Here is a 22,214-nt window from a genome sequence, read left to right on the forward strand (position 1 = left end):
AAACCTCAAGGCTTTTTTTCTTGTAAGAAGTAAAGAGGATGCAGTAACAGCTCTTTCAGGTGATAAATCATGGTAGCTTGGACATTCTTCTGAAAACTGCAGGATTACTGATTCAAGAAGGTTTGGTTTCTTTTTTTTCAACTTGCTTAGAAAAAGGTATATTTTCAAAAGCCTATGTGAAGTTGTTAGAACATGGTGAAAGTGTCTGTGTATGGATAGAAAAGACATTTCATTTCTTGTTTTGAAAAAATAAGTGAGCTCCCTCTCCAGTCTGCTGCTCAGAATCTTGTTACCTTTAGAGATTTCTTTCACAAAAATTGTTTGCTTGGGCTGCGAGCCTGAGTTAATAATTTATGTCTATTGATATTTTGGGCACCTGCTTTTTCAAAGCTATAAAGGAACTGCATTACAATCAAGATGCTGCATTTTCCAGAGCTTGACAGTATGATGTTTCTCACACCTTAGGCCTAAGCTTTTAAACTTGATTGTTCTAACTTTCTAATGGTGACAAAAGCAAGTAACAAAGCAAATCTTGCAACAGAAGCACTTAGTTACCCAGTCCTTGGTGTTTGCTCACTCAGGATGTTCACACACATCAACTCACTGATCTTTGGCTTTGTATTTTCCAGTAGCTGGGGCAGCACAATGGAAGATCTTTCCTGTCAGCATTAGTAAAGAATAGATAGTTATGTTTGTATATTTATCACAATTGTGGTCATTTTCAAAGTGTAGCAATATTTATTAAAATACATGTTTACATTACCAACTTTTTTATTTCATTTCATTAATTACCCTAGGAATTTCAGAAAGAACTGTGTAGAAGTGCAAGTTTTTGAATTTTAATGAGGTTCATTTAAAGGCAAGTTATGGTTGTCTCTATAAAAGGAGAGGGACAAGAGGGAGAAAAGCTTTAAGAGAGTTTGCAAACAAAAGTACTCCTTTCCTTTTCTCTTCCATGTTGGATCTTTGTTTAATCCCTAAACACCTAGCATGTACCATAATGTTTTTTATACAAACATATGCTACTTTAATTTTAAATGACAACAGTTATAAACTAAAAACTAAGGGGTTCTCCTGTTTAAAGACAACATGATTTTCCTGTCACATGCTAAGTACATCTAACATACTGACTGTGACATCTGAAAATAGAGAGAGATTAGAAAAAAGGTTTTCTTACAATTATCAAAAGAATCTGAAACATTAGTTATTTTTTTATACACTGTTTTTATTAGTATTCTTGCTATTACTGTTTTTTTTTTCCTTATTTCATTTCAGTTTTTCTAGTAAGTTGTTTTCTCAACACATAACCTCTGCCTTTTTTTCCCTTCTCACCAGAGGGGTTGAGGGGAAGGGAAACACCTACTTGGAGCTTAATTTCCAGCTGGTTTTAAACCACAGCAGTTTTGAAATTAAATTTTTTCTATTTTTTCTTTTAAATAAAATTCTGTAGGAAAATATTGGTGCTGATGTTAACTAAAAAAGAAAAAAAATATGAATGCCAAAAGTCTTAAACCCCTTGTTTGAACAGGGTAATAAGAAGGTCTATTTTAATTATCAACTGTAAAATAAATTTCATCTGCAAATCATGCTGTATTACGAGAGCTGATGTTTGGAAGCTTGTACTAGTTAAATTCAGATTCTTAATAACACATCTTTTAATAATGAGGATAACTAACCAGTGGTAGAAATTAGGAATGTGGTATAGTCTCAGTCTTTAACACTGGATGGCATTTAAAGAGATACATTATGTCTTACAAAGAAATTATAAGATTGGTATAGAAATTGGTGCATAATTTTTCTGCTGTAACAAAAAAGTTAGATTATAATATTTTCCTTTTGTTTTAACATATGTAATCTAAAAATAACAAGGTGTTTGTTTAATCTCAATTCTTAATTAGGGTACTCAGCATGAGTTGCTGATCAGAAGGTCCAAGTCAGATTAGGATTTAATAAAATTCAAGTTAGAGTACTGCTTTCAGATTTTAGGATTCTACTGTATCATTGTTAAGGTCAATGACTGAAAATATTTTGATATAGTGGGGATCTTATTCATTGAAACTTAATGATTAACATCCTTGCCTATTAATTTGCAGTTATGTATTTACATTTATTTTTAAAGTTTCCATGTTTCTATTCCCACAACACATATATAGGGAAGACAGTAATTGTTGGTTCTAGTGAGTAAGACTGCTTTAAGGATGAATGAAATCAATTCAACAGATGGCCCAAATCTAGGATTTTTTTTGTGATCTATAAGTTGAAGGAAAATGGGAACCAATGGCACAGGAATATTAAATCCACAACATATGATTTTAAATACATGGCACACAGATGCTGAATAGGTCTTTGCAAAGAATATTTTCTACTTTCAGAGAGAACAACAGAATTCTTGACTTTTTCCGGACTTTGGACTTCTTTGGTGACTGTGTAACAGGCAGCACTGGGAAACTTTTAAGAAGCATTTCCAAACCACTCTGTTTATCTGTCATCAAGTCATAAGAGCAGATGGGATACACAGACATGATAGGCTGGGTTTGACTATGCTGAAGACAATATGTGTGTGAAACCTATTTAAAGCTGGATAAGTCCTTGAGGTGTCCACCTTTTGGTCCCTTTTCAGGTATACTGTGCAGTTTGCCCAATGTCCAGCTCTGGGTAGACATAGAAAACCTGACCTTCAGACTTCTCTTTATGACAGTGTAGATGGAGTTACTGTGTTTGAAAGGAATGGGTGCAATAGGGAGATGACCACAATCTAATAGAAAGCTGGACTGTTGAACAGTAAAGCAAAAAGAGAATGATCATTGTAAAGTTCCAGAGTGAACTGGAGAAATTCCATCAGTTTGAGTAAGTCCTGAAACAAAACTTGTCTTTGGATTTCTCTAGACATAATGATGTTCTGCACTCCGTTTTCATGACCTTGCACAGAAAGAGTATAATTCCACTCTGCTTCACTGTGGACAGAGAACAGTTTATTTACTGAATATAAATTCTCCTTTTTGCTTGAAAAATATCTCTGGCTATGTCACATTTTTTTGTTCCAGTTTAATAGATGCACAAAATTATTTAGTCCCAAGAAATGTGAATGCAATAAAAATGAGTTTTCTATTTTCATCAGTTAGACTTGATCAGTTCATTTATTAGAAAGTTAATATGGATGGCTTGAATCACTTAATAATCTGACCAGTGAGCTGAAAGAAAGATTCCGGATGTAAATGGTTTACAAATTTCATTTTTAATACAAGGCAATTTCCTTGTGACTAAGAAACTCTGTTGGTGCAAAGAAAGAGGAAGGAAGCTTTATGTGCATTGCAAGTCAAAGTCCCTTACCTGTTTGTTCATTTTCTAATCAGCTCCTGCCCCTATTGATCTACAAACATGCATGCATGAATACAGGTGTTTATAAAAGTGGAACAAAGATGCACTGCAGAGTGAGTTTATGGTCAAGAAACTTTTGATATTGACTGTTTCTTATGAGATACTTGTACTTTTCCAGCTTTCATTAAGAAAGAAAAAACAGTGTAATATGACACTGATCAAAGATCTATTGTCATTAAAATGATATTAATAACTAAATTCTGCTGCTTTTCTAATTATATCATTCAACAATGTAAGGATGAAAATTTGTCAAATATTTAGCTTAAATGTACTTAAAATTGAGAGTGAATTCTCCTTCCTTTTTCTTAAAGCTTTATGATGCTCCTTATTGCCAGCTAAACATGTAGTCCATACTAATAATAGAAATTTGTTGACCCATTAGTTAAAATTCTACTGCTACTGGACCTTTCTCCAGGGAGGACACTATTCAACAAAACCTGAAGCTATCTCATGTTAAGGAGATAATTCTACTCAATCTATCCACTTCAGTTCCCTCAATAAAAATGACAATATCCTAATACATAACACTTGAGAATAGAAATTGAAATAATCACTTATGAATTTATCCACAGCTGACAGCTTTATTAATCTCTGTAGCTGTTGTCATTTGATAAAGAACAACATATTATAAAAATTCTGCAAATTACCTACTTAGGCATTCTGCAGCAGAAGCTCTGCTATTATAACAACCAGTAATCAGGTAAAAGACCAAAACAATAACATTTGTCTTGGAAAGGAAAAGCTCTTTGAGAATCTTCCTCATTTATGATAATCTAGCTACAATCAAGGAAAGAATAATGATTCATAGTCAATGGCAATATTCTGGCATGTAGCTATTACTGCTAACAGATGAAGAAAAAATCTTATGTTTGACAGGGAATCCCTCTTCCAAAAATACCCTGGAGCACATTTGTTACAGCATACACAGAAATATATCCTAGAACCTGAAAGCAGTCTTCATCAGGACAGCAGGACTTGGAGGGAGGAGATCAGCAAGACTTTCTTCTTTGTCTTTTGAAGGAGAGACCTGACTAATTTCAGTAGAGCTAACCAGTGGAAAATCTTTAATGCAATTCTTTCCAAACATTAATAATGCCTGAATCAGTCATATATTTTTATGAGGTCATTGGTAGGCATCTTAGTATGACCTAGTTGCCAAATGTTAGGAAAAAATAGGACTTCGGACCTTTGAGAAACTGTGACTAAAAATGTTTATTTCTTTCAGCTGACAATAAAGGGAGCCTGGCTAAGGAGTTAACATTGCAAACACTTGATGTTAAGTGTGATACCTCCAGAATGTGTTATGCCTCTGTGTTTGCTGGTGGTATATATAGTTTTATCTCATCGTCAGAGAGTCACAGATACTAGAGTCCTTCAATTAAGAACTAAATACTGTGGGAATGAAATAAAATCACTACAAAGTTTTGAAACTTCAGTAAATCTGCTTTTTCATTATGGCTTTTTTGTCTTGTCTTTGCTTGCATGTATGGCCTCTACTTTTATTAAACTACCTTTATCTCAAACAGTGAGCTTTTACATCCTATTTTCTCCTGTCCTCTTGAGGAAGGGGAGTGAGAGAGAGAGAGGTTGGGGTCTGTGGCAGACAGCCACGGTCAACCTATCACTGAATCAAAACCTGTATAAGGGGAGAGCAGTGGATATTTTCTGCCTGGATGTCAGTCAGGCCTTTGACACTGACTTCCATAAGATCTTCATAGAGAAGCTGTTCATATATGGGCTGCAGGAGCAGACAAGGGTGGATTGAAAACTGGCTCAGCCCTGAGGGTGGAGATCAGCAGCACAAAGTCTAGATGGAGACCAGTGAGCGTCAGTGTTCCCCAAGGATCAAAACTGAGCCCAGTCCAGATTAACATCTTCATTAATGATCTTGGGGGCTGTGTACCTTTAGCAAGTTTACTGGTGGCACTACACTGGGAAGAGTGGCTGATTCACCAGAGGATAGTCCTGCCATAGAAAAGGACCTCAATAGACTGGAGAAATTAGCTCACACTAACGTCATGAAATTCAGCAAGGGAAAGTGCAAAATCCTTCACCTGAGGGGTAACAAACCCATGCACCAATGTGTTGGTGACCAGAAACTGGAAACATCTTGGTAGAGAAGGTCCTGGGGGTCCTTGGGGACTCATGAGCCAGAAGTGTACCCTTGCTGAAAAGAAAGATAATGGTATCCTGAGCTGCATGCAGAGGAATTTTGCTAGTAGGCTGAGGGGAATGATTCTACCCCTTTACTCAGAGCTGGTGCGGCCACACCCAGAGTATTGTGTCCAGTTCTGGGTTCCCCAGTACAAGAAAGGTACGGAAATACTGGAGATAGTCCAGGATGTCTAGGCCACAAGGGTGATGACAGGACCAGAGCATCTCTCCTGTGAGAAAGGCTGAGAGAGCTGGGACAGTTTTACCTAGAGAAGAGAAAGCTCGGGGGGATCCTATTTGTTTATTTCTGAAGGGAGGGGGTAAAGAAAGCAGAGACAAGCTCTTGTCAGTGGTGTCTGGTGACAGAACCAGAGGCAATGAACTCCAACTATTCTATTCTAAACTGAAACACAAGAGATTCAGAAGTTCCATTTGAACATCAGGAAACACTTTTTCCCTTGTAAGTATGCTTGTTTGTGAGCTGCTTGTTTGACTTCAATGTCAAATAATTTCTTTCCCCATGGGTACATTTAAAGAATTTATTAAAGAACTAAGTAACAAGGGCTAGAGATTGTTTGTTTGTGTATATCAATTTTAAAAGTTCAAATGGTTAATTAATTAATATCTGAGTCTGGTTGATGTTTAAATACTCATTTAGTCTTTCTCACGAGAAGTCGTCAGTTCTGTCTTTGTTCTCATTGATCTCATTAGATTCCTTTAAGCAGAAGACAAACTGAACTGCTTGAACATCTGGATTAATAGGATCGATATGCTTTATGTTACCTAAGATAATTTTCAGATATAAGGCATTTCTTCATTCTATTTGAAATACTTTGTTCACTCTTGCTATCTGTCAATGCTACAAAAAAACTGCCAAGACATGAAGCTGAAATGATACAATTAAAAGATTCTTTTCTCCAACACACAAAAATATTTTAATTTTCATGTAATGTTCAGGACAAATAGTATGTGTTGATATCTTAGTATTCTATACTGAATTGTATTGATATTTATGTCTAAATTTCCTTCTTAATTGTAATGCTGTGAATATTTCCATTTTTCTTTTTAATTTTGGTTAGAGTTTTTGGCAGTTTCCTCTATGCCACAACACAGTAAATTGGCATATTGACCAGTAGACTACTCTTTGAATGTATGCAGACTTTTAAAAAAGAAGGTTTTCTTCTTTTTCAAGTACATTGTGTTCCTCTATTTGCTGTAATTTTCTTTCTTCTCTGAAAGTGTTAGTGGTAAACCTATCTCTTTGGTGTTAAGTGCTAATCTGTGCATAATATTTAAGCTTATGATAACAAACTACATTCAAGTTATTCTTTTCCATAGTTCCCAGAGTATTCTCTCTTCATTCTGTGAAAAAATAACAGGTTTTATTCCAGCTATAAAATGATATTAGTACCCCATACAAGTATTGAAGAAGAGACCATTTATATTGTTTATACAATAACAAGTTGAGAATTTTAACTTTTCCAGCTTAGGCTACTAAATACATGTACAGACATAAGTAATACAATAGAGTTAGGAATGAATACAAGAGAAATAGGTTATTTATCTGCTTATAATGGATTTTGGTAAGAGAAGTGGATATAAAAATACTATTCATAATAATACTAATAAGAAATTCAGGAAAATGTACCTGACAGAGGTACTGGGTTCTTCATGACTAACTTGATTCTTGCACGCTTAATGGAAAAGCAGAGGAGATAATAAACCGCATTACGAATACATAAGGTCATGGTTTTGCTTTGTGAGAGGCATCTGAAACCACTTTTTTTGGAATTTGGAAGTGTCCACAGCTTCCAAAACACTCATTTTATCACATTAAGAAGTATTTTATACTTTCTGAATTTCTCTGGACATAATTTCGTGGACCTATTTTTACTTACTTGTCTAGATTTCTTTAGAACAGGAAAAAACCATGATGTTCTCTTGTAATACTCAAGCTTCAATTTGCTGTTTCTGAAAAGATGAACTCTGCTTTGAAGATCTTCTGTGAGCTATTGACTTTAAAGTTCTTCTCTTAACTGTTGACTTTCTTCATTTAGGAGATACGCTTGAGAAGCAAACCCTACCATATCAATACAGCCCTATCGACCATGTATTTTCATTCAGCTATGCGGCTGTGCAAAATTCTTAGCAGTTGGAGAAATTCCTTTCTATTCTCTATTGCTGCTACTTTTTTGAGTCCAAAATAATGAAATGTTATGAATAGAAAGATTGGAGGGGATTTTTTTTGTTTTTTTCTTTTTTTTTGTGCGTGAAAACAGCCTCTGGCAACATTAAATACAATACAAAAAATATAAGATCTAGGCAGAAATAAAATCTTGAAATATTTTCCTCATATTTTTGTACAGTAAAATGAGTACAAATGATATTAGTAAAGCCTACAAATGTGATATTTAGTAACAATTATATTACAATACAAAGCATAAGTATAATTCAAAAACAAATGGAAAGACCAAGATGTAATATAAAATTATTTTATTTTTCATGATTTTTTCTTCCTTTTTAATAATTCCACCTCTCCAAAGTTCTGTCTTTTTAAATGCTTAATCTAAGAAGTGTGTACCCAAAGTAGTTCTTATCCAATATAACACAGAACAAATGAGAAATGTGAAATAAACTAAGTATTCCTTTGGAAAGTGTTTGTTATTTACACAGTGAAAATGTATTTTGACATGAATTTCCAAAGGCTACTATTACTGTAGTACATTGGCAATGTTCTGGAGCCAAAATGGGTAATTTTCTTTTTAAAAACTTTTGTTTCTAAATCTGTTTCCACACTTGTTAATGCATTTATCTCTAATAAAACTGTGTACCTCTATTTCAAGCTTAGTTTAGTTAAAATCTGAAATGTGTTGGATGATTGATTGGCTTGCTGGACTTAAATCTACCCAGAAAATTGGCATAACCTGACCTTGTAATGTTCTATCTCTCTGCCCTGTCATAGCAATTTGAATGAGACCCATATTTTAATAGCCATTTATAGTGCTCCCAAATGCCAAGCCTCCTCAGCTTGGCTATGGCCTTTACAATTATGAGTCAAATTGTTTCCTTGTGCTGAGGAATGGCTTTTATACTATGCTGTAACCTGATATAGATTTTGCTGTATTTCCTTTCTTTTCAGAGCAAAAGTGAGAAAAACACATATCACATCAATTATTACTTTATTCTCCTATCCTTCCTCCTCCCAGTCTTACAATTTATGGCTTGCTTGTTAGGCTGTTGGTGTCTGGGCTGGTTGCAAAGTTAGATGGTACAGATTCTGCTTCTCCCTTTCTTGTGCACAGCACTAACATGGAGATTCTGTTTCTTGAGTGTCTTCAAAAGAGGTTTTATACCAGAATGAATAGCAAGCTGGGAAGGAAGCCACCCATTTCCTTTGCTTTTGGAGGTATTGAGAGAAGATATTGAGCATAAATTTTAATTCTGGTTCCTTCCTATCAAGAAATTCTACCGAGAATTTCAGCTATGAGAAGGCTGAAAAGAGTAATATTGCCCATAACAAGTATTTTTTCTATTAATATATCCTCTTTACAAGTCTCTTTTTTCCAGATATATCCATTTTGCTAGCCTCTGTGAGAAGAGGCTGTGCCCCTTTTCTGGACACCGCCAATTCCATTTGGCTTCAATGAGCTTAATGCAGGGCACAGCTAGGCTTATCAGCAATGATAGTGGTGTCTCTGGGAAAATGTATTTAAGCAAAGGCAGAAAACACCACATGGGCAGAGGAAGAGGAAATTAAAATGTTGAGAAAAAGCAGGGGGAACACAAACGTCAAAGGAGGAGGCAGTACGCCATGGGAGGATAGGTATTCCTTGTGGCCTGTAGGTGACCTGCACCAGAGCATGTTTATCCTGATACTTGATCCAACTATCTTTTAATGAGAAAATACCAACATGAACCAACCTGAAGTATTTTACTATTCACATATGTTTAATGAACATGATTGAAAAGCATGAGAGAGAACAGGAATTTTGTGGGATCTGAAAGGAAAATACTGTAAAAAGTGAGTAGTGAAACATCTGACAACTCCCAGTGCTCAGAGCAACAAAAATAATGGAGTGAAATGATAGTTCTTGTTGTACCACATAATCATTATCAGCACTATGTGGGTGCTGTGTGAAGCTCCATGAAACTGGATCCCCTTCTGAAGATTCCAGACATGCTGAGGCAGTGTCCACACAACATGTCCTGTTTGTACTGGGTGTAATGCCTTGAGAAGCCACCTAAAAACAGACTAGACAGGAGTAAGGGAATAAAAGTAGGTATTTATTTGAAAGGCCTTCAAAGGTACCCCTGGGAAGTCAGAGGCAACTGCCAAGATGGACCCCAAGATGGACAACAGGTCACGAGTTCTTCACACTTTTATAGGTTTGGTTCATTTGCATATCAGGGTTAATTCTCCAATTAAAGCTTCAGTTTAATGACGTAATTCCCCTCAGCTTTCTCCCCTCTCAAAGGTTTTTGGTTTATACTTTTTGGGCCTAGGATGATCTGGGTGCCCTTGAAGAGCAGGCCCGGAGAGGCTTTGTTATGTCTACCTAGCATGAGAGAGCAGAAATTAACAGGCTACAAGAAACTTCAGAGTTACACACTAAGCAGTACAGAATTTGAAAAATATAAAACCTAAGGCATCAGGTGGATTAGTTAATCAACAGGAGATGCTTTGTACACAGAGTCAACTGAGAAGAAACTCAACTATCAGGTTTTCTGAACAAAACTTCCTTAAAAATTCTTCGACTACTGTGTTAGAATTATTGTCTTTGTGTTACTGACCTTCTAGGTGTCCACATAATGTGTCCTCTGGCTTGTGTTTGAGCTTACTCCTGGAAATAAGGCTGATTATTTGTACCAGTTCTGAGCTAGGATAAGTAAGACTTTGACTTCTGCTGAAATAATGCATACATTTCAGTGTTTCCTATTTCCCCACTCTGCCATGGTACAACATTGTTTATTTCTCTCCAGGTCACATTAGAATGAAATGTGCTGTCATCACAAGTCATGAAGTGCATCATAAAATGCCACATGTTGGCCCTACCAATAATAGATGCAACTCCAGGATTTCAGCAAGGTGTCCTTGCTCAGACCAGAGTTGGTGCCTTGAAATATTAAGAAAAATTGTCTCATAAAAAATTAAATCAAAAGGGAAAACAACAACTTACAAATAAAATTCCAAATTCAAATTCATGAAAGGGTTCCAGTAAGCCTCTCTGTAACCTCTGAACACAATTTCTTGAAAAATTCAAGAAATATAACTACAAGGAACCAAACAGATACTAGATTTTGGTTTCTACAGTAAAACTGATTTCAGCTCAGGGCTATATGTGTAAGCAGAGATGTGAAATTAAAGATTAAGACTTCATAACAAAACAAGACAGAAGGTGGGAGATATTGAAAGTTTAAGGCCATTACGGAATTTCAGGCTAAGATTACAGTTGTGGATGTATGAATTAAAATTAGCTACTGCTATTAAAAAAAAATTGAAATAATGCAATGTAATTAAAATAGTTGATTATCCCATGGAATTATATTAGCTAAAAACCTGGAAATTATTAAAAAACTTATCACTTCCAAAACATTTAAGAAAAAAACTGAAGCTGTGAAGCTTTTTCTGAAGAGATCCTGTGGGTAATGATGACAGAAGCCCTGTTTTCAAGGGTTGTGACTTTCATGTGTGCCAGACCAAGTTTAGTTCCGTTAACATAAAATTAAATTAAAGTAGATAATAAACCATGTGTAGAAGTGGATCTTGATGACAGACTGTGATTGCTGGCTTACAAACCAATGCTCAAAAGTTTATTGTTGCTGTAATTCTCCAGGAAGAATGGCCAGCTGACTGTTTAGGCTATTAACCTGCATGTATAAAGTGCAAATGCTTTAGCAGAAGTCCTCTGCTAACACCTCAGGATAGTACATAGGTGGCACAAGTTTACAAGATGTAAGGAAGAGATTATTTTTGAGAATGCTGGCATGGGCTTTCTTGGCAAGATTCAGGGAGTAGGAAAGGGGCTGAAATGTGGTAGTCGCAATTCATTTAATCACAGGACCACATTCTGATGTAATATAATCCAATAAAATGTGGTATGATTCCACTGCTGTCAATTAAGAAGTTAGTGCAAAGGTTCCACAAGAACATGGGGAAATACTTCTATTAATAAACTGAATTAGATATGATAATGAGACTGTCTCCTCTGCTTCTAACAGTACGTCTTGTTGATCCAGATCCAAGGACAAATTTTATAGAAACGTACACAACAGGATTTCTACATGAAATCACCAATATTTTATGAAGCAGGATACTGTCAGAGATCACATTTTGTACTCCTACCGTATAAAAATGGACACTCTGGACAAGTCAATGAATGAATGATTAAAGACACTACTAAAGTAACAAAGCATAGTCATATTTTAACCGTACTTTTCTTGACCTCTTAGATGTAGACAAAAATTTTATTTAATAGAAGAAGTAAGTTTATTACCAGAAATGTTAACACTTTAGAGGGATGTCATCACTCTTACTTTATAATCAACTGTTAAATATTTATATCTTGACACTTCTATAAATTGTTTTCTTAATTCAAAGATTTGCATTAGAAAAAATACAATTAGAACACAGTTTTTAAAACTATGTAGCTTCTTAAGTCCATCATAAAATGAATAAAACTCTCAGCACTGTATTGCAGTTTTTTATTGTACAATCCACTGTATAATTTGTTAAATTGTAAGAGAAATATGTAAGCTACGATTACAAATATGAAACTTGATTAAAGTAGGAAGTTCATATCATGTAACACAAACCTAGTAGGTTAAAAAAAATATACACTTAAGGTGTCCTAGTTTCTATGGATTTATGTTACATTTTCCTGGATTTTTCTTTATATTTTTGTTCCTGTAGAGTTCAATGTTGGTTCCCGGGAAAACAGAAGCTATTATTTTTTTTTTACTGATTTGTATCTGCCTACAAGTGATGACTGTTTGCATCTCTATGTCTGGCTTTAGATACAGAGAGATATGAAAAAAAGTCTTTCCATTATCTGACTGAAAAACTCTAAAGTAGAGTTTCTTTTTGGTTCCTTCAGTAAGGTAAACCATGTTTTTCAGGAGAAAAATAACTTCTTTGAGATGGTGCCAGATCAGGAACCCCCACTTTACACTGCAAATCCATTATACAAATGTCAGTGAGATAACTCAGTAGTAAGTGTTCACCAACAAGACTAAGGAGCCAATACCACTTTTACAAATATAAGCATAATCAAATTTTTTGTACTAATTTTATATCATAATGGAATAATTTTGTCCTGTTCTTGTCCCCCATAGGTAAGATCACTCTCTACCAAATTCTTTGAAATAAATAACAAAAAAACCACCAAAACAAATCAACCAAAACCCCCAAAACCAAACAAAAAAAGCCCCTGAATTTTTATGTCAAGAAATCTGTTAACCTCTTTGAAAACTCAGCCAATACTTGCCTGACTCTTCTTAGTTATTCATAGCTAGTAAAATTGTTATACCTGAGGAAAGTGAAAAAAATCTATACTTCTCAGGTGAATAGAACTGCAGAAATCTACTAAGTGTCATTCAATATGTATAGATGAGAAAGGGACTCAATTTTTTTATAATACAGATTACAAGCCTGACTTTGTTCCTTTACATAGCACGATAAATTAACTCTTCCCTAAAGAGTAACTGAAATTAAGCACAGCCCATGAGTTTGGCTTTCATTATCCTCACCTTTATCCACTTGTTCCAGGCTGTATGTTTTCTGTCCCACACCAGGGGATAAGTGTACCAATGGAAAAACAGTGGTTGTTAATTTTCCAAAGAGTGAAATACTGCTCATCATCAGTCAGTTTCTTCAATGCCTATCGTGGTAGACAGAACTGGGTGATCCCCCTGACAGGAGTTGCTTCCACTGAAATACCCTTAACTCCCAAACCTGGCCTTGACTTAAGAGTACCACTTGGATACATTTACCTTCTGTGTTTGAGATGGACATATACACAAAATGGAAAAATTATTTTAATAATTTAAAATAATTTAAAAAGTCCATCAATTTGGAGTCTAAACCACAGTTTCTGATGTCAGTTAAAACCCTGCTTTAGACATATATGCACACACACAAAAACCCTTTGATTGCAGTCAGCTTTGAATGTGATCTTTACCCCACAGAAATGAATATTTCTCAATGCATAACTTCAGCAAATTGAAAACACTTAAAATATTTTCCCAGAAAGTATTTTCTGTGAACTGTAATAATCAAAAGATTTCCTCTGACTTGCTGTGTAATGAACACACAAAAACAAAAGTGAAATTTAGCTGAATCATAGGCTATACTAAACATGAATGATTTATTTTTTCCCTTGTGGTCTTAAAGCAGAGCCCATATGCTAAGATTGCTTTTATACAGTATTATGACTTTACCTTACTTAAAAGTAAGTAAAATGCTGATCTCTTAGCTACATTATATAAATATAGGACTTTCTCTTCTTTTTTGTCCATAAATGTGCTTCTTTAAATGCTATTGTTCAGGCTATATATATCTATATTCCTGGCTAGCTGTTATTGTCATGGCATACTTATAATTATATTGGAAAATATCAAAGCTATTTGCAACAACTGAGGGTTTTTTTCTCTTACATTTCCCAGCAGCTCATAAATTTTAGACACACAGATTTAATACTGAATAAGTTTTATTTTAACACCATCTTTTCCCCCTTCCTCCCCTGCTTCAATTCCAGTGAATTTGCACTTTCAGGACATGCACTTCTAAAATGGTATACAGCTTCAAGTCCTAGAAAAGTCAGTGCCAGTCTTTGCAGGTCATTTTAACTTCTCTGAATCAGAGCACATGTCAGTACCAAAGTGAAGCCTTAGCCCAAATAACAAACAGCAATGGCAGCACATGCTTGATGAAATTTACTTTAGTCTCCTTGCTATTCCCTAGAAGGGCCACTTACCCATAGAATGTGAACATTTCAGTATGGAAGGGCAACACAAGGTCTGCTTTCCCACCATTTCATGGTGGAATACATATGTTACAGTCCTGGCTGCCAGAAATGGTAGTCTCATCTAAACAAGCAAGTGGTTAATACTGTGGTTCTTTTCAGAGATCTATAGTTTCCTTCGATGATTAAGAAATGGCTCTAAAAAATGGCCACTACTACAGGCTATAAAGCCCCATCCACTGAGTTGCCAAGTGTCTGCCTTTGCTGCTGAATTCATTATCATTTAGGCACATTGAACATGTCCTTGGCTGCACTTGCAGCCACTAATCACTTGGGAAAAGTCTTTCTGAATGGTCAGCAACCTGCCTTAATTTACCAGAACTGCTTGGACACCCTGCTAATCTTATTTAACACACATTGAAAAGTTACTGACTTTTGTGGGTTGTTCAAGACTTCTCATTTGTATGTTATCCAACCTGTGTTCATTTATCTTATTAAACATTACATTTCAGTAAGCAAACTTCTCAGTTCTGGGGTCTTTATTATTTCCTATGTACATCTCTATTCTATTCTTCCTTTCCTGGTATCTTATGTTTACGTTGTAATTTTTTGTTGTCTGTCTGATATCAAAGCATTATTTTTTTTTTAATTCCTTTTTCTGTGTCTTTAGCCATTAAAAAAGGAAGTTTTGTATACTTTTTTAGGTTCTGCATTTTCTATTTCCCCATCCCTTTACCTATTCCATTTTTTTCTTATTTTTTCTGCTCTATATACTTGTAACATCCTCTCTGCTGCTGACATACCCACAGACTATCCTGCATTTACTCATCTGGCCATGTTCTCATGAAGCTTATCTCTTTCTGCCACTCTCAGTCTAAGGACTCTTACCTTCCTGCCATTGCCTTCTTTTTTTTGCACACACTCCGAGATTCAGTCCAGTAGCTCCTTACGTGCAAAGATAAGCTACAAAAATGTTGCTAAAAGTATATAAAAAAAAGGGAAAAAACCCCAAATCCAAAAGAACTCACTTTTGGCAGGTTTTGTACCATCTTGGGGTTCTATCCTGTGTATTGTTGCCATTAGCATTCTTTTCTGAACAGTAAAAAAGGACAGTGTCAGATGGAAGCAGGATAGAAACTTTAACACTTAAAACACCCCAAATAATTAGAGTCAAATGAGAAATGTGAGCTATCTTTATTAACCAATTAGATACATAGTTTTATGGCACAAGTGAACTGACTAGATGGAAATATGGTCAATCTCATCCATATGGAATACAACAAAGTGAGAGACATTGAGTTACATGAGGGAAATGTGGAGAGGACAAATAGAACAAAAAGGAGGGAAAATAATCAGGAATAGTAAAATGCCTTGTTGATGATAACAAATAGGAGTTGGATATTAAGCTGGTTATGCTAACAATTATTTGTATAAGTCATCTTTTGAAAATAGTATTGTATTAAAACAGAGAATATGAAAAAGAGTGTAGCAATTTGATGCAGCTATCAAAAACCCCCAACGTAGTCTTTGGCATATTTCAAATATTCCAAGGAATACTTTTCCAAGTATTTTTATTATATGTAAGGAAGAATTCACAGAAGGAGATAGAAACACCTTACCAAACAGTTGTACACAAATCTGATCAGCCAAGTTGAAGAAAGATTAATTAAAGAAGAAACAAATAGATTGGCTGATGCAGCTGAAAGCATCTCTCTTGTTAGAACATGCTAAAAGGGCTTGTTCTGCTAAATCTTCAGTGAAGGCTGAAATAAAACATGACCACTCTTTTCCCATAAGCATTTTAAGGCTCATATATCTGGACAATGTGAGGAGTGAGAAATAAAAGAGTCATGCTTGTATGAAAACAAATGACACATACTAATCAAAATTAAATACATGGTAAAAGTATTAGTATGTTTTAATTACCACTGTAAAAAGAAGTAGAAAGGCATAGAAGCAATTGATTTTATGATGAAATTTGCTGTATTTCTGCATAGTCTTTTGTAGCATGATAGGGAACAGTATTTGCTGTGCTGTGATGTCCTGTCCACTTCAATATCCTTATGGGTTGTGCAAGCTAATGCAATACTCATTCTTTACCCTAAAATTGTAGACTTATTTTTCTTACTGCAGATTACAGTCATGATGTATTAGCTCCAACTTCTCATCCAGTTTGTACTGCAACACTAGTTTTATTGAGGCAAAAACTGAAGTGTTAATGTTGAACATGGTCTATTGTTCACAGTGCATTATACCTTAAATATAATGTTCACTGTGTTATAGGAACAAAGTAGGATATTTATGCTGTCCTGTTTAAGCAGCATATTTTGACATTAACTCAAACCTTGCCTTCTGCAGAAAACTATCAAGGGGGAAAATAACATGAAAACAGTTTAGTCGCAGAGTCTTAAGAGTTTTGGTTGATCTTTTTCTGTCTCTACAGAGACATCAAATACGAACAACATCCTCAGGAAATCCAGTGATGGAAGCATTATGTACCTCTAAAATCCATTGCTCAGCTATCTTTTCTTATAGTTGCAGCCATATAAACAAAATGCTAATGGAATGCAATATCACCCAATATTAAAATATTTGAGGATAAACAGTTGCATATTCTTAAACATTTAAATACCTTTAATTCTTCTTAATAAATTCCTACATTCTGAGAACTTTGGGAAAATCACTGAAGATCTCCAAAAACTTCAAATGAAAAATAAAGATGGGTAATTTTTTTTCAGTGGTTACAATATTGTTTTGACAAGTAGCAAATTCAAAATAGAAATTACTAGTTAGCTGCACAATACAAGAGAGTTCTCAAATTTGAGAGATGCTGCTGGATAGAATTAATCTCTCCATGAATGAAAATATAAACGTAATGAATATATGAATACTCATAATCACTGAAAAAAAATCAGAGAAATTACTCTTTTTGACTGTAACATTCTGATTTTACAACAGAATTTTTTTCTTTATTTGGTTTGAGTTGAAAATATTTGTTTGTAGTTCTGAAAAGGGATATTTCTTAATACAGTGAAGAACACCCTGAATAGAAATGGAAGCATTGTTCTTATAAAGGAAGGGAAACGTATATGTGCCATTTCAAGGGGATATCTGCTTGCACTTGCCATATCTTATCCAGATATGGATGCTGTGGAAGGACCTATTTGGACCATTTGCATTGCTACCCTGCTCTAGGGGTAACTGTTAACATTCTATAAGTGAAATGTGCTGGTCTTTTTTGTTTGAGATTCAGTGTCAGAGAGTTGTGTGAAATCTTCCTGAATATTTCAATTGCAGACAAGTAAAATTCGTTTTAAGCCATATAAGTACTTCATAGAATATTAGGACATAGATTATTTACACCATGTATTTGAGTAAAAAGAATTTGTTAGGATTGTTTTGTGTACTGAACTGTCCACAATTCCTGTCTGGACATCATATTTCCTCTTTCAAAACCACTTACTATTTCTGTCTCTTTTGTACTCTTGTAGGAGTATGTCTTCTGCTAAGGTAACCTGATTTGCATCCTTCCTATAAATTGCATTCAAGCAGCAACACCTCAGAGGAGAATAGGAAATTGCATTTTATCACTTCTGGAGTTGTGTATTGTAAGGTCAAGGTTGGAGTGTGCCAAAGGGAAAAAGTATTTGCTACTTGCACTTTGTTTTCTTTGTGAATATGTGAAAGGACTTCAGTCTCCAGGGATATAATTACAGCAATTTACACAGACACTAAATTTGTGCACGTGGAACTGGTACACTGAAGAATAAAGCTACTAAGAGAACAAGGCAAGCCTTGGGATTTCTGTCTAATTTCTTGACCCTAGTGGGGACACCTCCCATTCTCCAAGGCTGGGTAAGAAATTCAGGTCCTGTATACCTTTTAGTTTTGTCAATCATAATTGGAATTTGGAAGAATAAGCAGCACTGTAGCTAGAAACCATTTGTCAGGAAGTGCATTTTTAACTGAAGCTTAAACCATAGAGGTCAATAGTTGATCTCTATCAAAAAGATAGCAAAATAGAATTCACAGCCTTGAACTGAAATGTTAATCTTCCCCTTTTTTATTTCCTAGAGCTTCCTAAATCTGTGTAATAACTTAAAATAATGAGAAAGTTTTTTAAATCAACACCATAACATTTTAGCAAGCTAAGAGTTTTTTCTGTCTAAAATATTAAATGAAGAAAACTTCATGGAGACATGCAACTTCCACATCTGAAGGCTTATTAAATCAAAAAAGAAGCAGCACTAGTGTTCATTCACATCAGAGTAATAAATGTACAACAAATTAAAAGAGAACATAGCTCATTAAAAAAACATGCAGATGCCATTTTAAATGCTTTGAACAATACTGTGATTCCTGGACTTTCAGCAACTTGAAGACAATTGGTTATCTACTGAATAATACCAAATGCTGAAATGCCACATTCATTTCTGTACACTTCACCATGATAAAACATTCAGAACAAAGACTTCCAGCTAAGAAAAATCAAATCCTCTCAGTGGAGAGAAGATATGTCCTTTTAAGCTATGATTAGTATTATCTTTATGAGGCAAGCAACATTACAAAGTATCTGCCTTTGATTTACGATCTATCTCACATTTTAAAGAACTCCTATTTGTTATTTACTGAGTTTAGTCTGCTGATGAGAAATATAATTATGCAAAGAAGTTGCATAATTAGCTACAACTATCTGCTCTTGTAATGCTCTCTACAATGGCAAAACATATATTAGTGGAAAAAATAGGTTAACTGTAAAGAGCCCACTGCTTGAAACATCAGCATTAACAAAACTGGCAATAAAAATTAGAACCATTCCACACTTCTCAAAAGCTGGGTGGCCTGCTTTTTTTGTATAGGTGAGAGTTGTGACAGCTGTCTAGTGCTAAAGGAATTTAAATTAGTAAATAAAAAACACTGGATAAGTTAAAATAGATCTTAAGAAATCATATTGAACATGCTCTCAGAATCACTCAATTATAGTGTCCTGCCTGCATCAGCAGAGAGCACCAGTTGCAAGAAATGCTGTAGACAATTACAGGAAAATGTGCTTAGAAGGACATTCTCTCTTGTATCATATTTAATTAGTCATTGGTTTATGCCCTGAGGTATAAAGGCTTGAATTCCAATTATTTTATTCTACTTAATATTCACAGTTGTGATTATTCTCCATCTTCATATCAAATTGAATCTTTCTAGTATTTTATTGAGTTAATATGCATCTTCAGCCATCTGCCTTGTGTTGACTATTAACTTTTGATAATGAGTACCATTGCTGAATTAGGCACATTGTAACAAAGCACTTTCATTTATTGCTTTTAGATATGGCTGTAGTTTGAACGAATATCCCCTTTTCTTAAATTAAGAAATTACATAGGCAAAACCAACCTTACTTTTCTACCTTTATGAAGTTCCTTCTAATTATTTTTAGCCATGTTTGAATGCAGTAGATTTTAACTTTTCTCTTATTTAAGCCTTTCCACCAGATAGCCAGTTTCACTATTTGTATCTTACCTTTTTTGTGTCTGTCACATTTTTTCTGACATCCTAGTGTTAGATTTTTTAACAGGTGGATAGTCTCTGATTTATTCTGTGGTATTATAAAATTTTAAAGATTAGATGTTCTCCCATCTTTGTGTTTCCTAGATTTTTATTTTTATCACTGGTAGGGGCCAATGAATCCTACAACCTGAAAGAGCCAAGGCTGCTGCATCTCTGTTCCCTCAGATCCAACCAGGAGTGATGCTGAGCATGTTTTCCCAATGACTGACATGTAGGCACATACAGTACACCTGCACGTGTACAGATGACTGGCCACACAGGCCAACCCAGACAGAAAACACTAAGCACTCACACAAGCATTCAACAACACTAAAACCCCTCATCCTGGTCCCCTCTCTGGCTAATTAGAATAAAGGTTTGTTAGCAGAAAATATAAGTGTATATATGTACAACATGCACAATGATTACCTTGTCGGTGTTTCCCTGGATCCTTGCTCTGCTCAGTTGTCTCACTCTCAAATGCAACCACTCATGTACAAATGAGTCCCAGAAAATTCCCCAAGCCCGGTGTCCTCAGCAGTTTTCCTGAGCAAACCCTGGTCCTGCTAGTGCTGAACTCCTGCTGTCTCCCTGTGAGCGACATGCTCACTCTCCTGGCTCCTGTGTCCCTATGCTCTGGATATTTGCAAGTGATCACACTCAGGCGCACACAAACTGATGTCTCCAGCTGCTGGCACCCCAAACACACAGACCATGTGATGGGTGGTTTCACTCCAGCCCTGGCACTCAGACCTAAACTCACACGAGTACCAGCAGAAAGAGCCCCTTCACTCAGGACAACAGTTCAAAGGAAGTTTAGTGAAAAGACACATCAGATTACTGATCTAGTGCAGGGCAGAGATGGGTGCGCTAGCTTGTATTAATCCTTTCTCTTTCTTTATACCTGTGCTTGCTCATGCCAAAACCACCTAGACCCCTCTCTTTCTCCATCTTTGGTTTGTCCCTAAAACATCCCATGAAAGTCATGTACAATCTCTAAATGCTTTCCCCTGCCATCTCATACTGTGTGAAAGCACCTTCCCCTAGCTCATGGGGCCCTGATGGCCCACCCATGGGGCTGAAACTTTCTGAGACAGTCCCAGGGGAAGGCACGGCAGGTTTCTGTGCATGGGATATTGGGATTCCCCCACCTTTGTGCCCCTGTGGTCTTCTAAGCTCATGGAAATGGATTTGTAAATGGTGCAGGGTGTTTGGGTTCCCCCATGCTTCCCTTTGTATGTGTGGAGACAAGCTTTATATTGCATAACTGACTAATCTACTTCACATGGAGCTCTGCTTTCATGGAGCTGTCAGCAATGATACTAAAGTTTCTTTCGTAAGTTCTTTGCATTATTTACAACATGTCGGTAAGCATAAATAAAGCAATTAAATTCTGAAAATCTGCCAGTCAGAAATAGAATTACTAATACATATAGATAGAAGTAGACACAGAGTCAGAACTGCTCTAATAATCAAGACATCTGATAAGTCATCCACCAGATAGAGTTGTTTCTGGGGTGTATATTTTAGCTCAGGTTAATTTGGACTAATGTGCATTAGACATCTATGTTTCAGTTCTGCTGCAACACAGACGTTTTATGTCCATAGATTTTAAAAGAAGATACAGTTTCAGTAGTTGTCCTCTAAACTAGGTAACAGTATCAAATGAGTTTTACATATTTTATTTTGCATTAATATGATAGTAACTGCCTGATTGTACTAGTTTGAAAACGAACCAGTAGGAGATCACAAGTCAGAATTATAATTTAATAGGAAAATTAAAATAAATGCAATAGTACAAGAACACTGACAGTCAGGATACGACCTGACACCCTGTTAGTCAGGGTGGTGGTAGCAGTCCAGATGAAGTAGTCCTGTTGAAGTGGTGATGCTGTAGAAGGGTCTGGTCTTCATCTGAAGCACCAATAGTAGCTCTTGTCCTCTGGGAATCCAGTAAGCAGGACTGCTTGTGTTGTTCCAAACCCCAGATTATATCCAGGTGGGAATTCTTGGTTCCTCCCCCTGGATGGAGCATCTCACAATGGGATGATGTAATTCTATGAGTCATGCTGTGGGTCCTTGATAGCCCATTAAACAGAAATAGCTCCTGGAGGGAGTTATCAGGAATGAGTCATGGTAGGAGATAACAAACATTGCCCCACCTGCTTTAGCAGCTTGTGA

This window comes from Corvus hawaiiensis, chromosome 4 (assembly GCF_020740725.1).
Source record: "Corvus hawaiiensis isolate bCorHaw1 chromosome 4, bCorHaw1.pri.cur, whole genome shotgun sequence".
Classification (NCBI taxonomy): domain Eukaryota; kingdom Metazoa; phylum Chordata; class Aves; order Passeriformes; family Corvidae; genus Corvus; species Corvus hawaiiensis.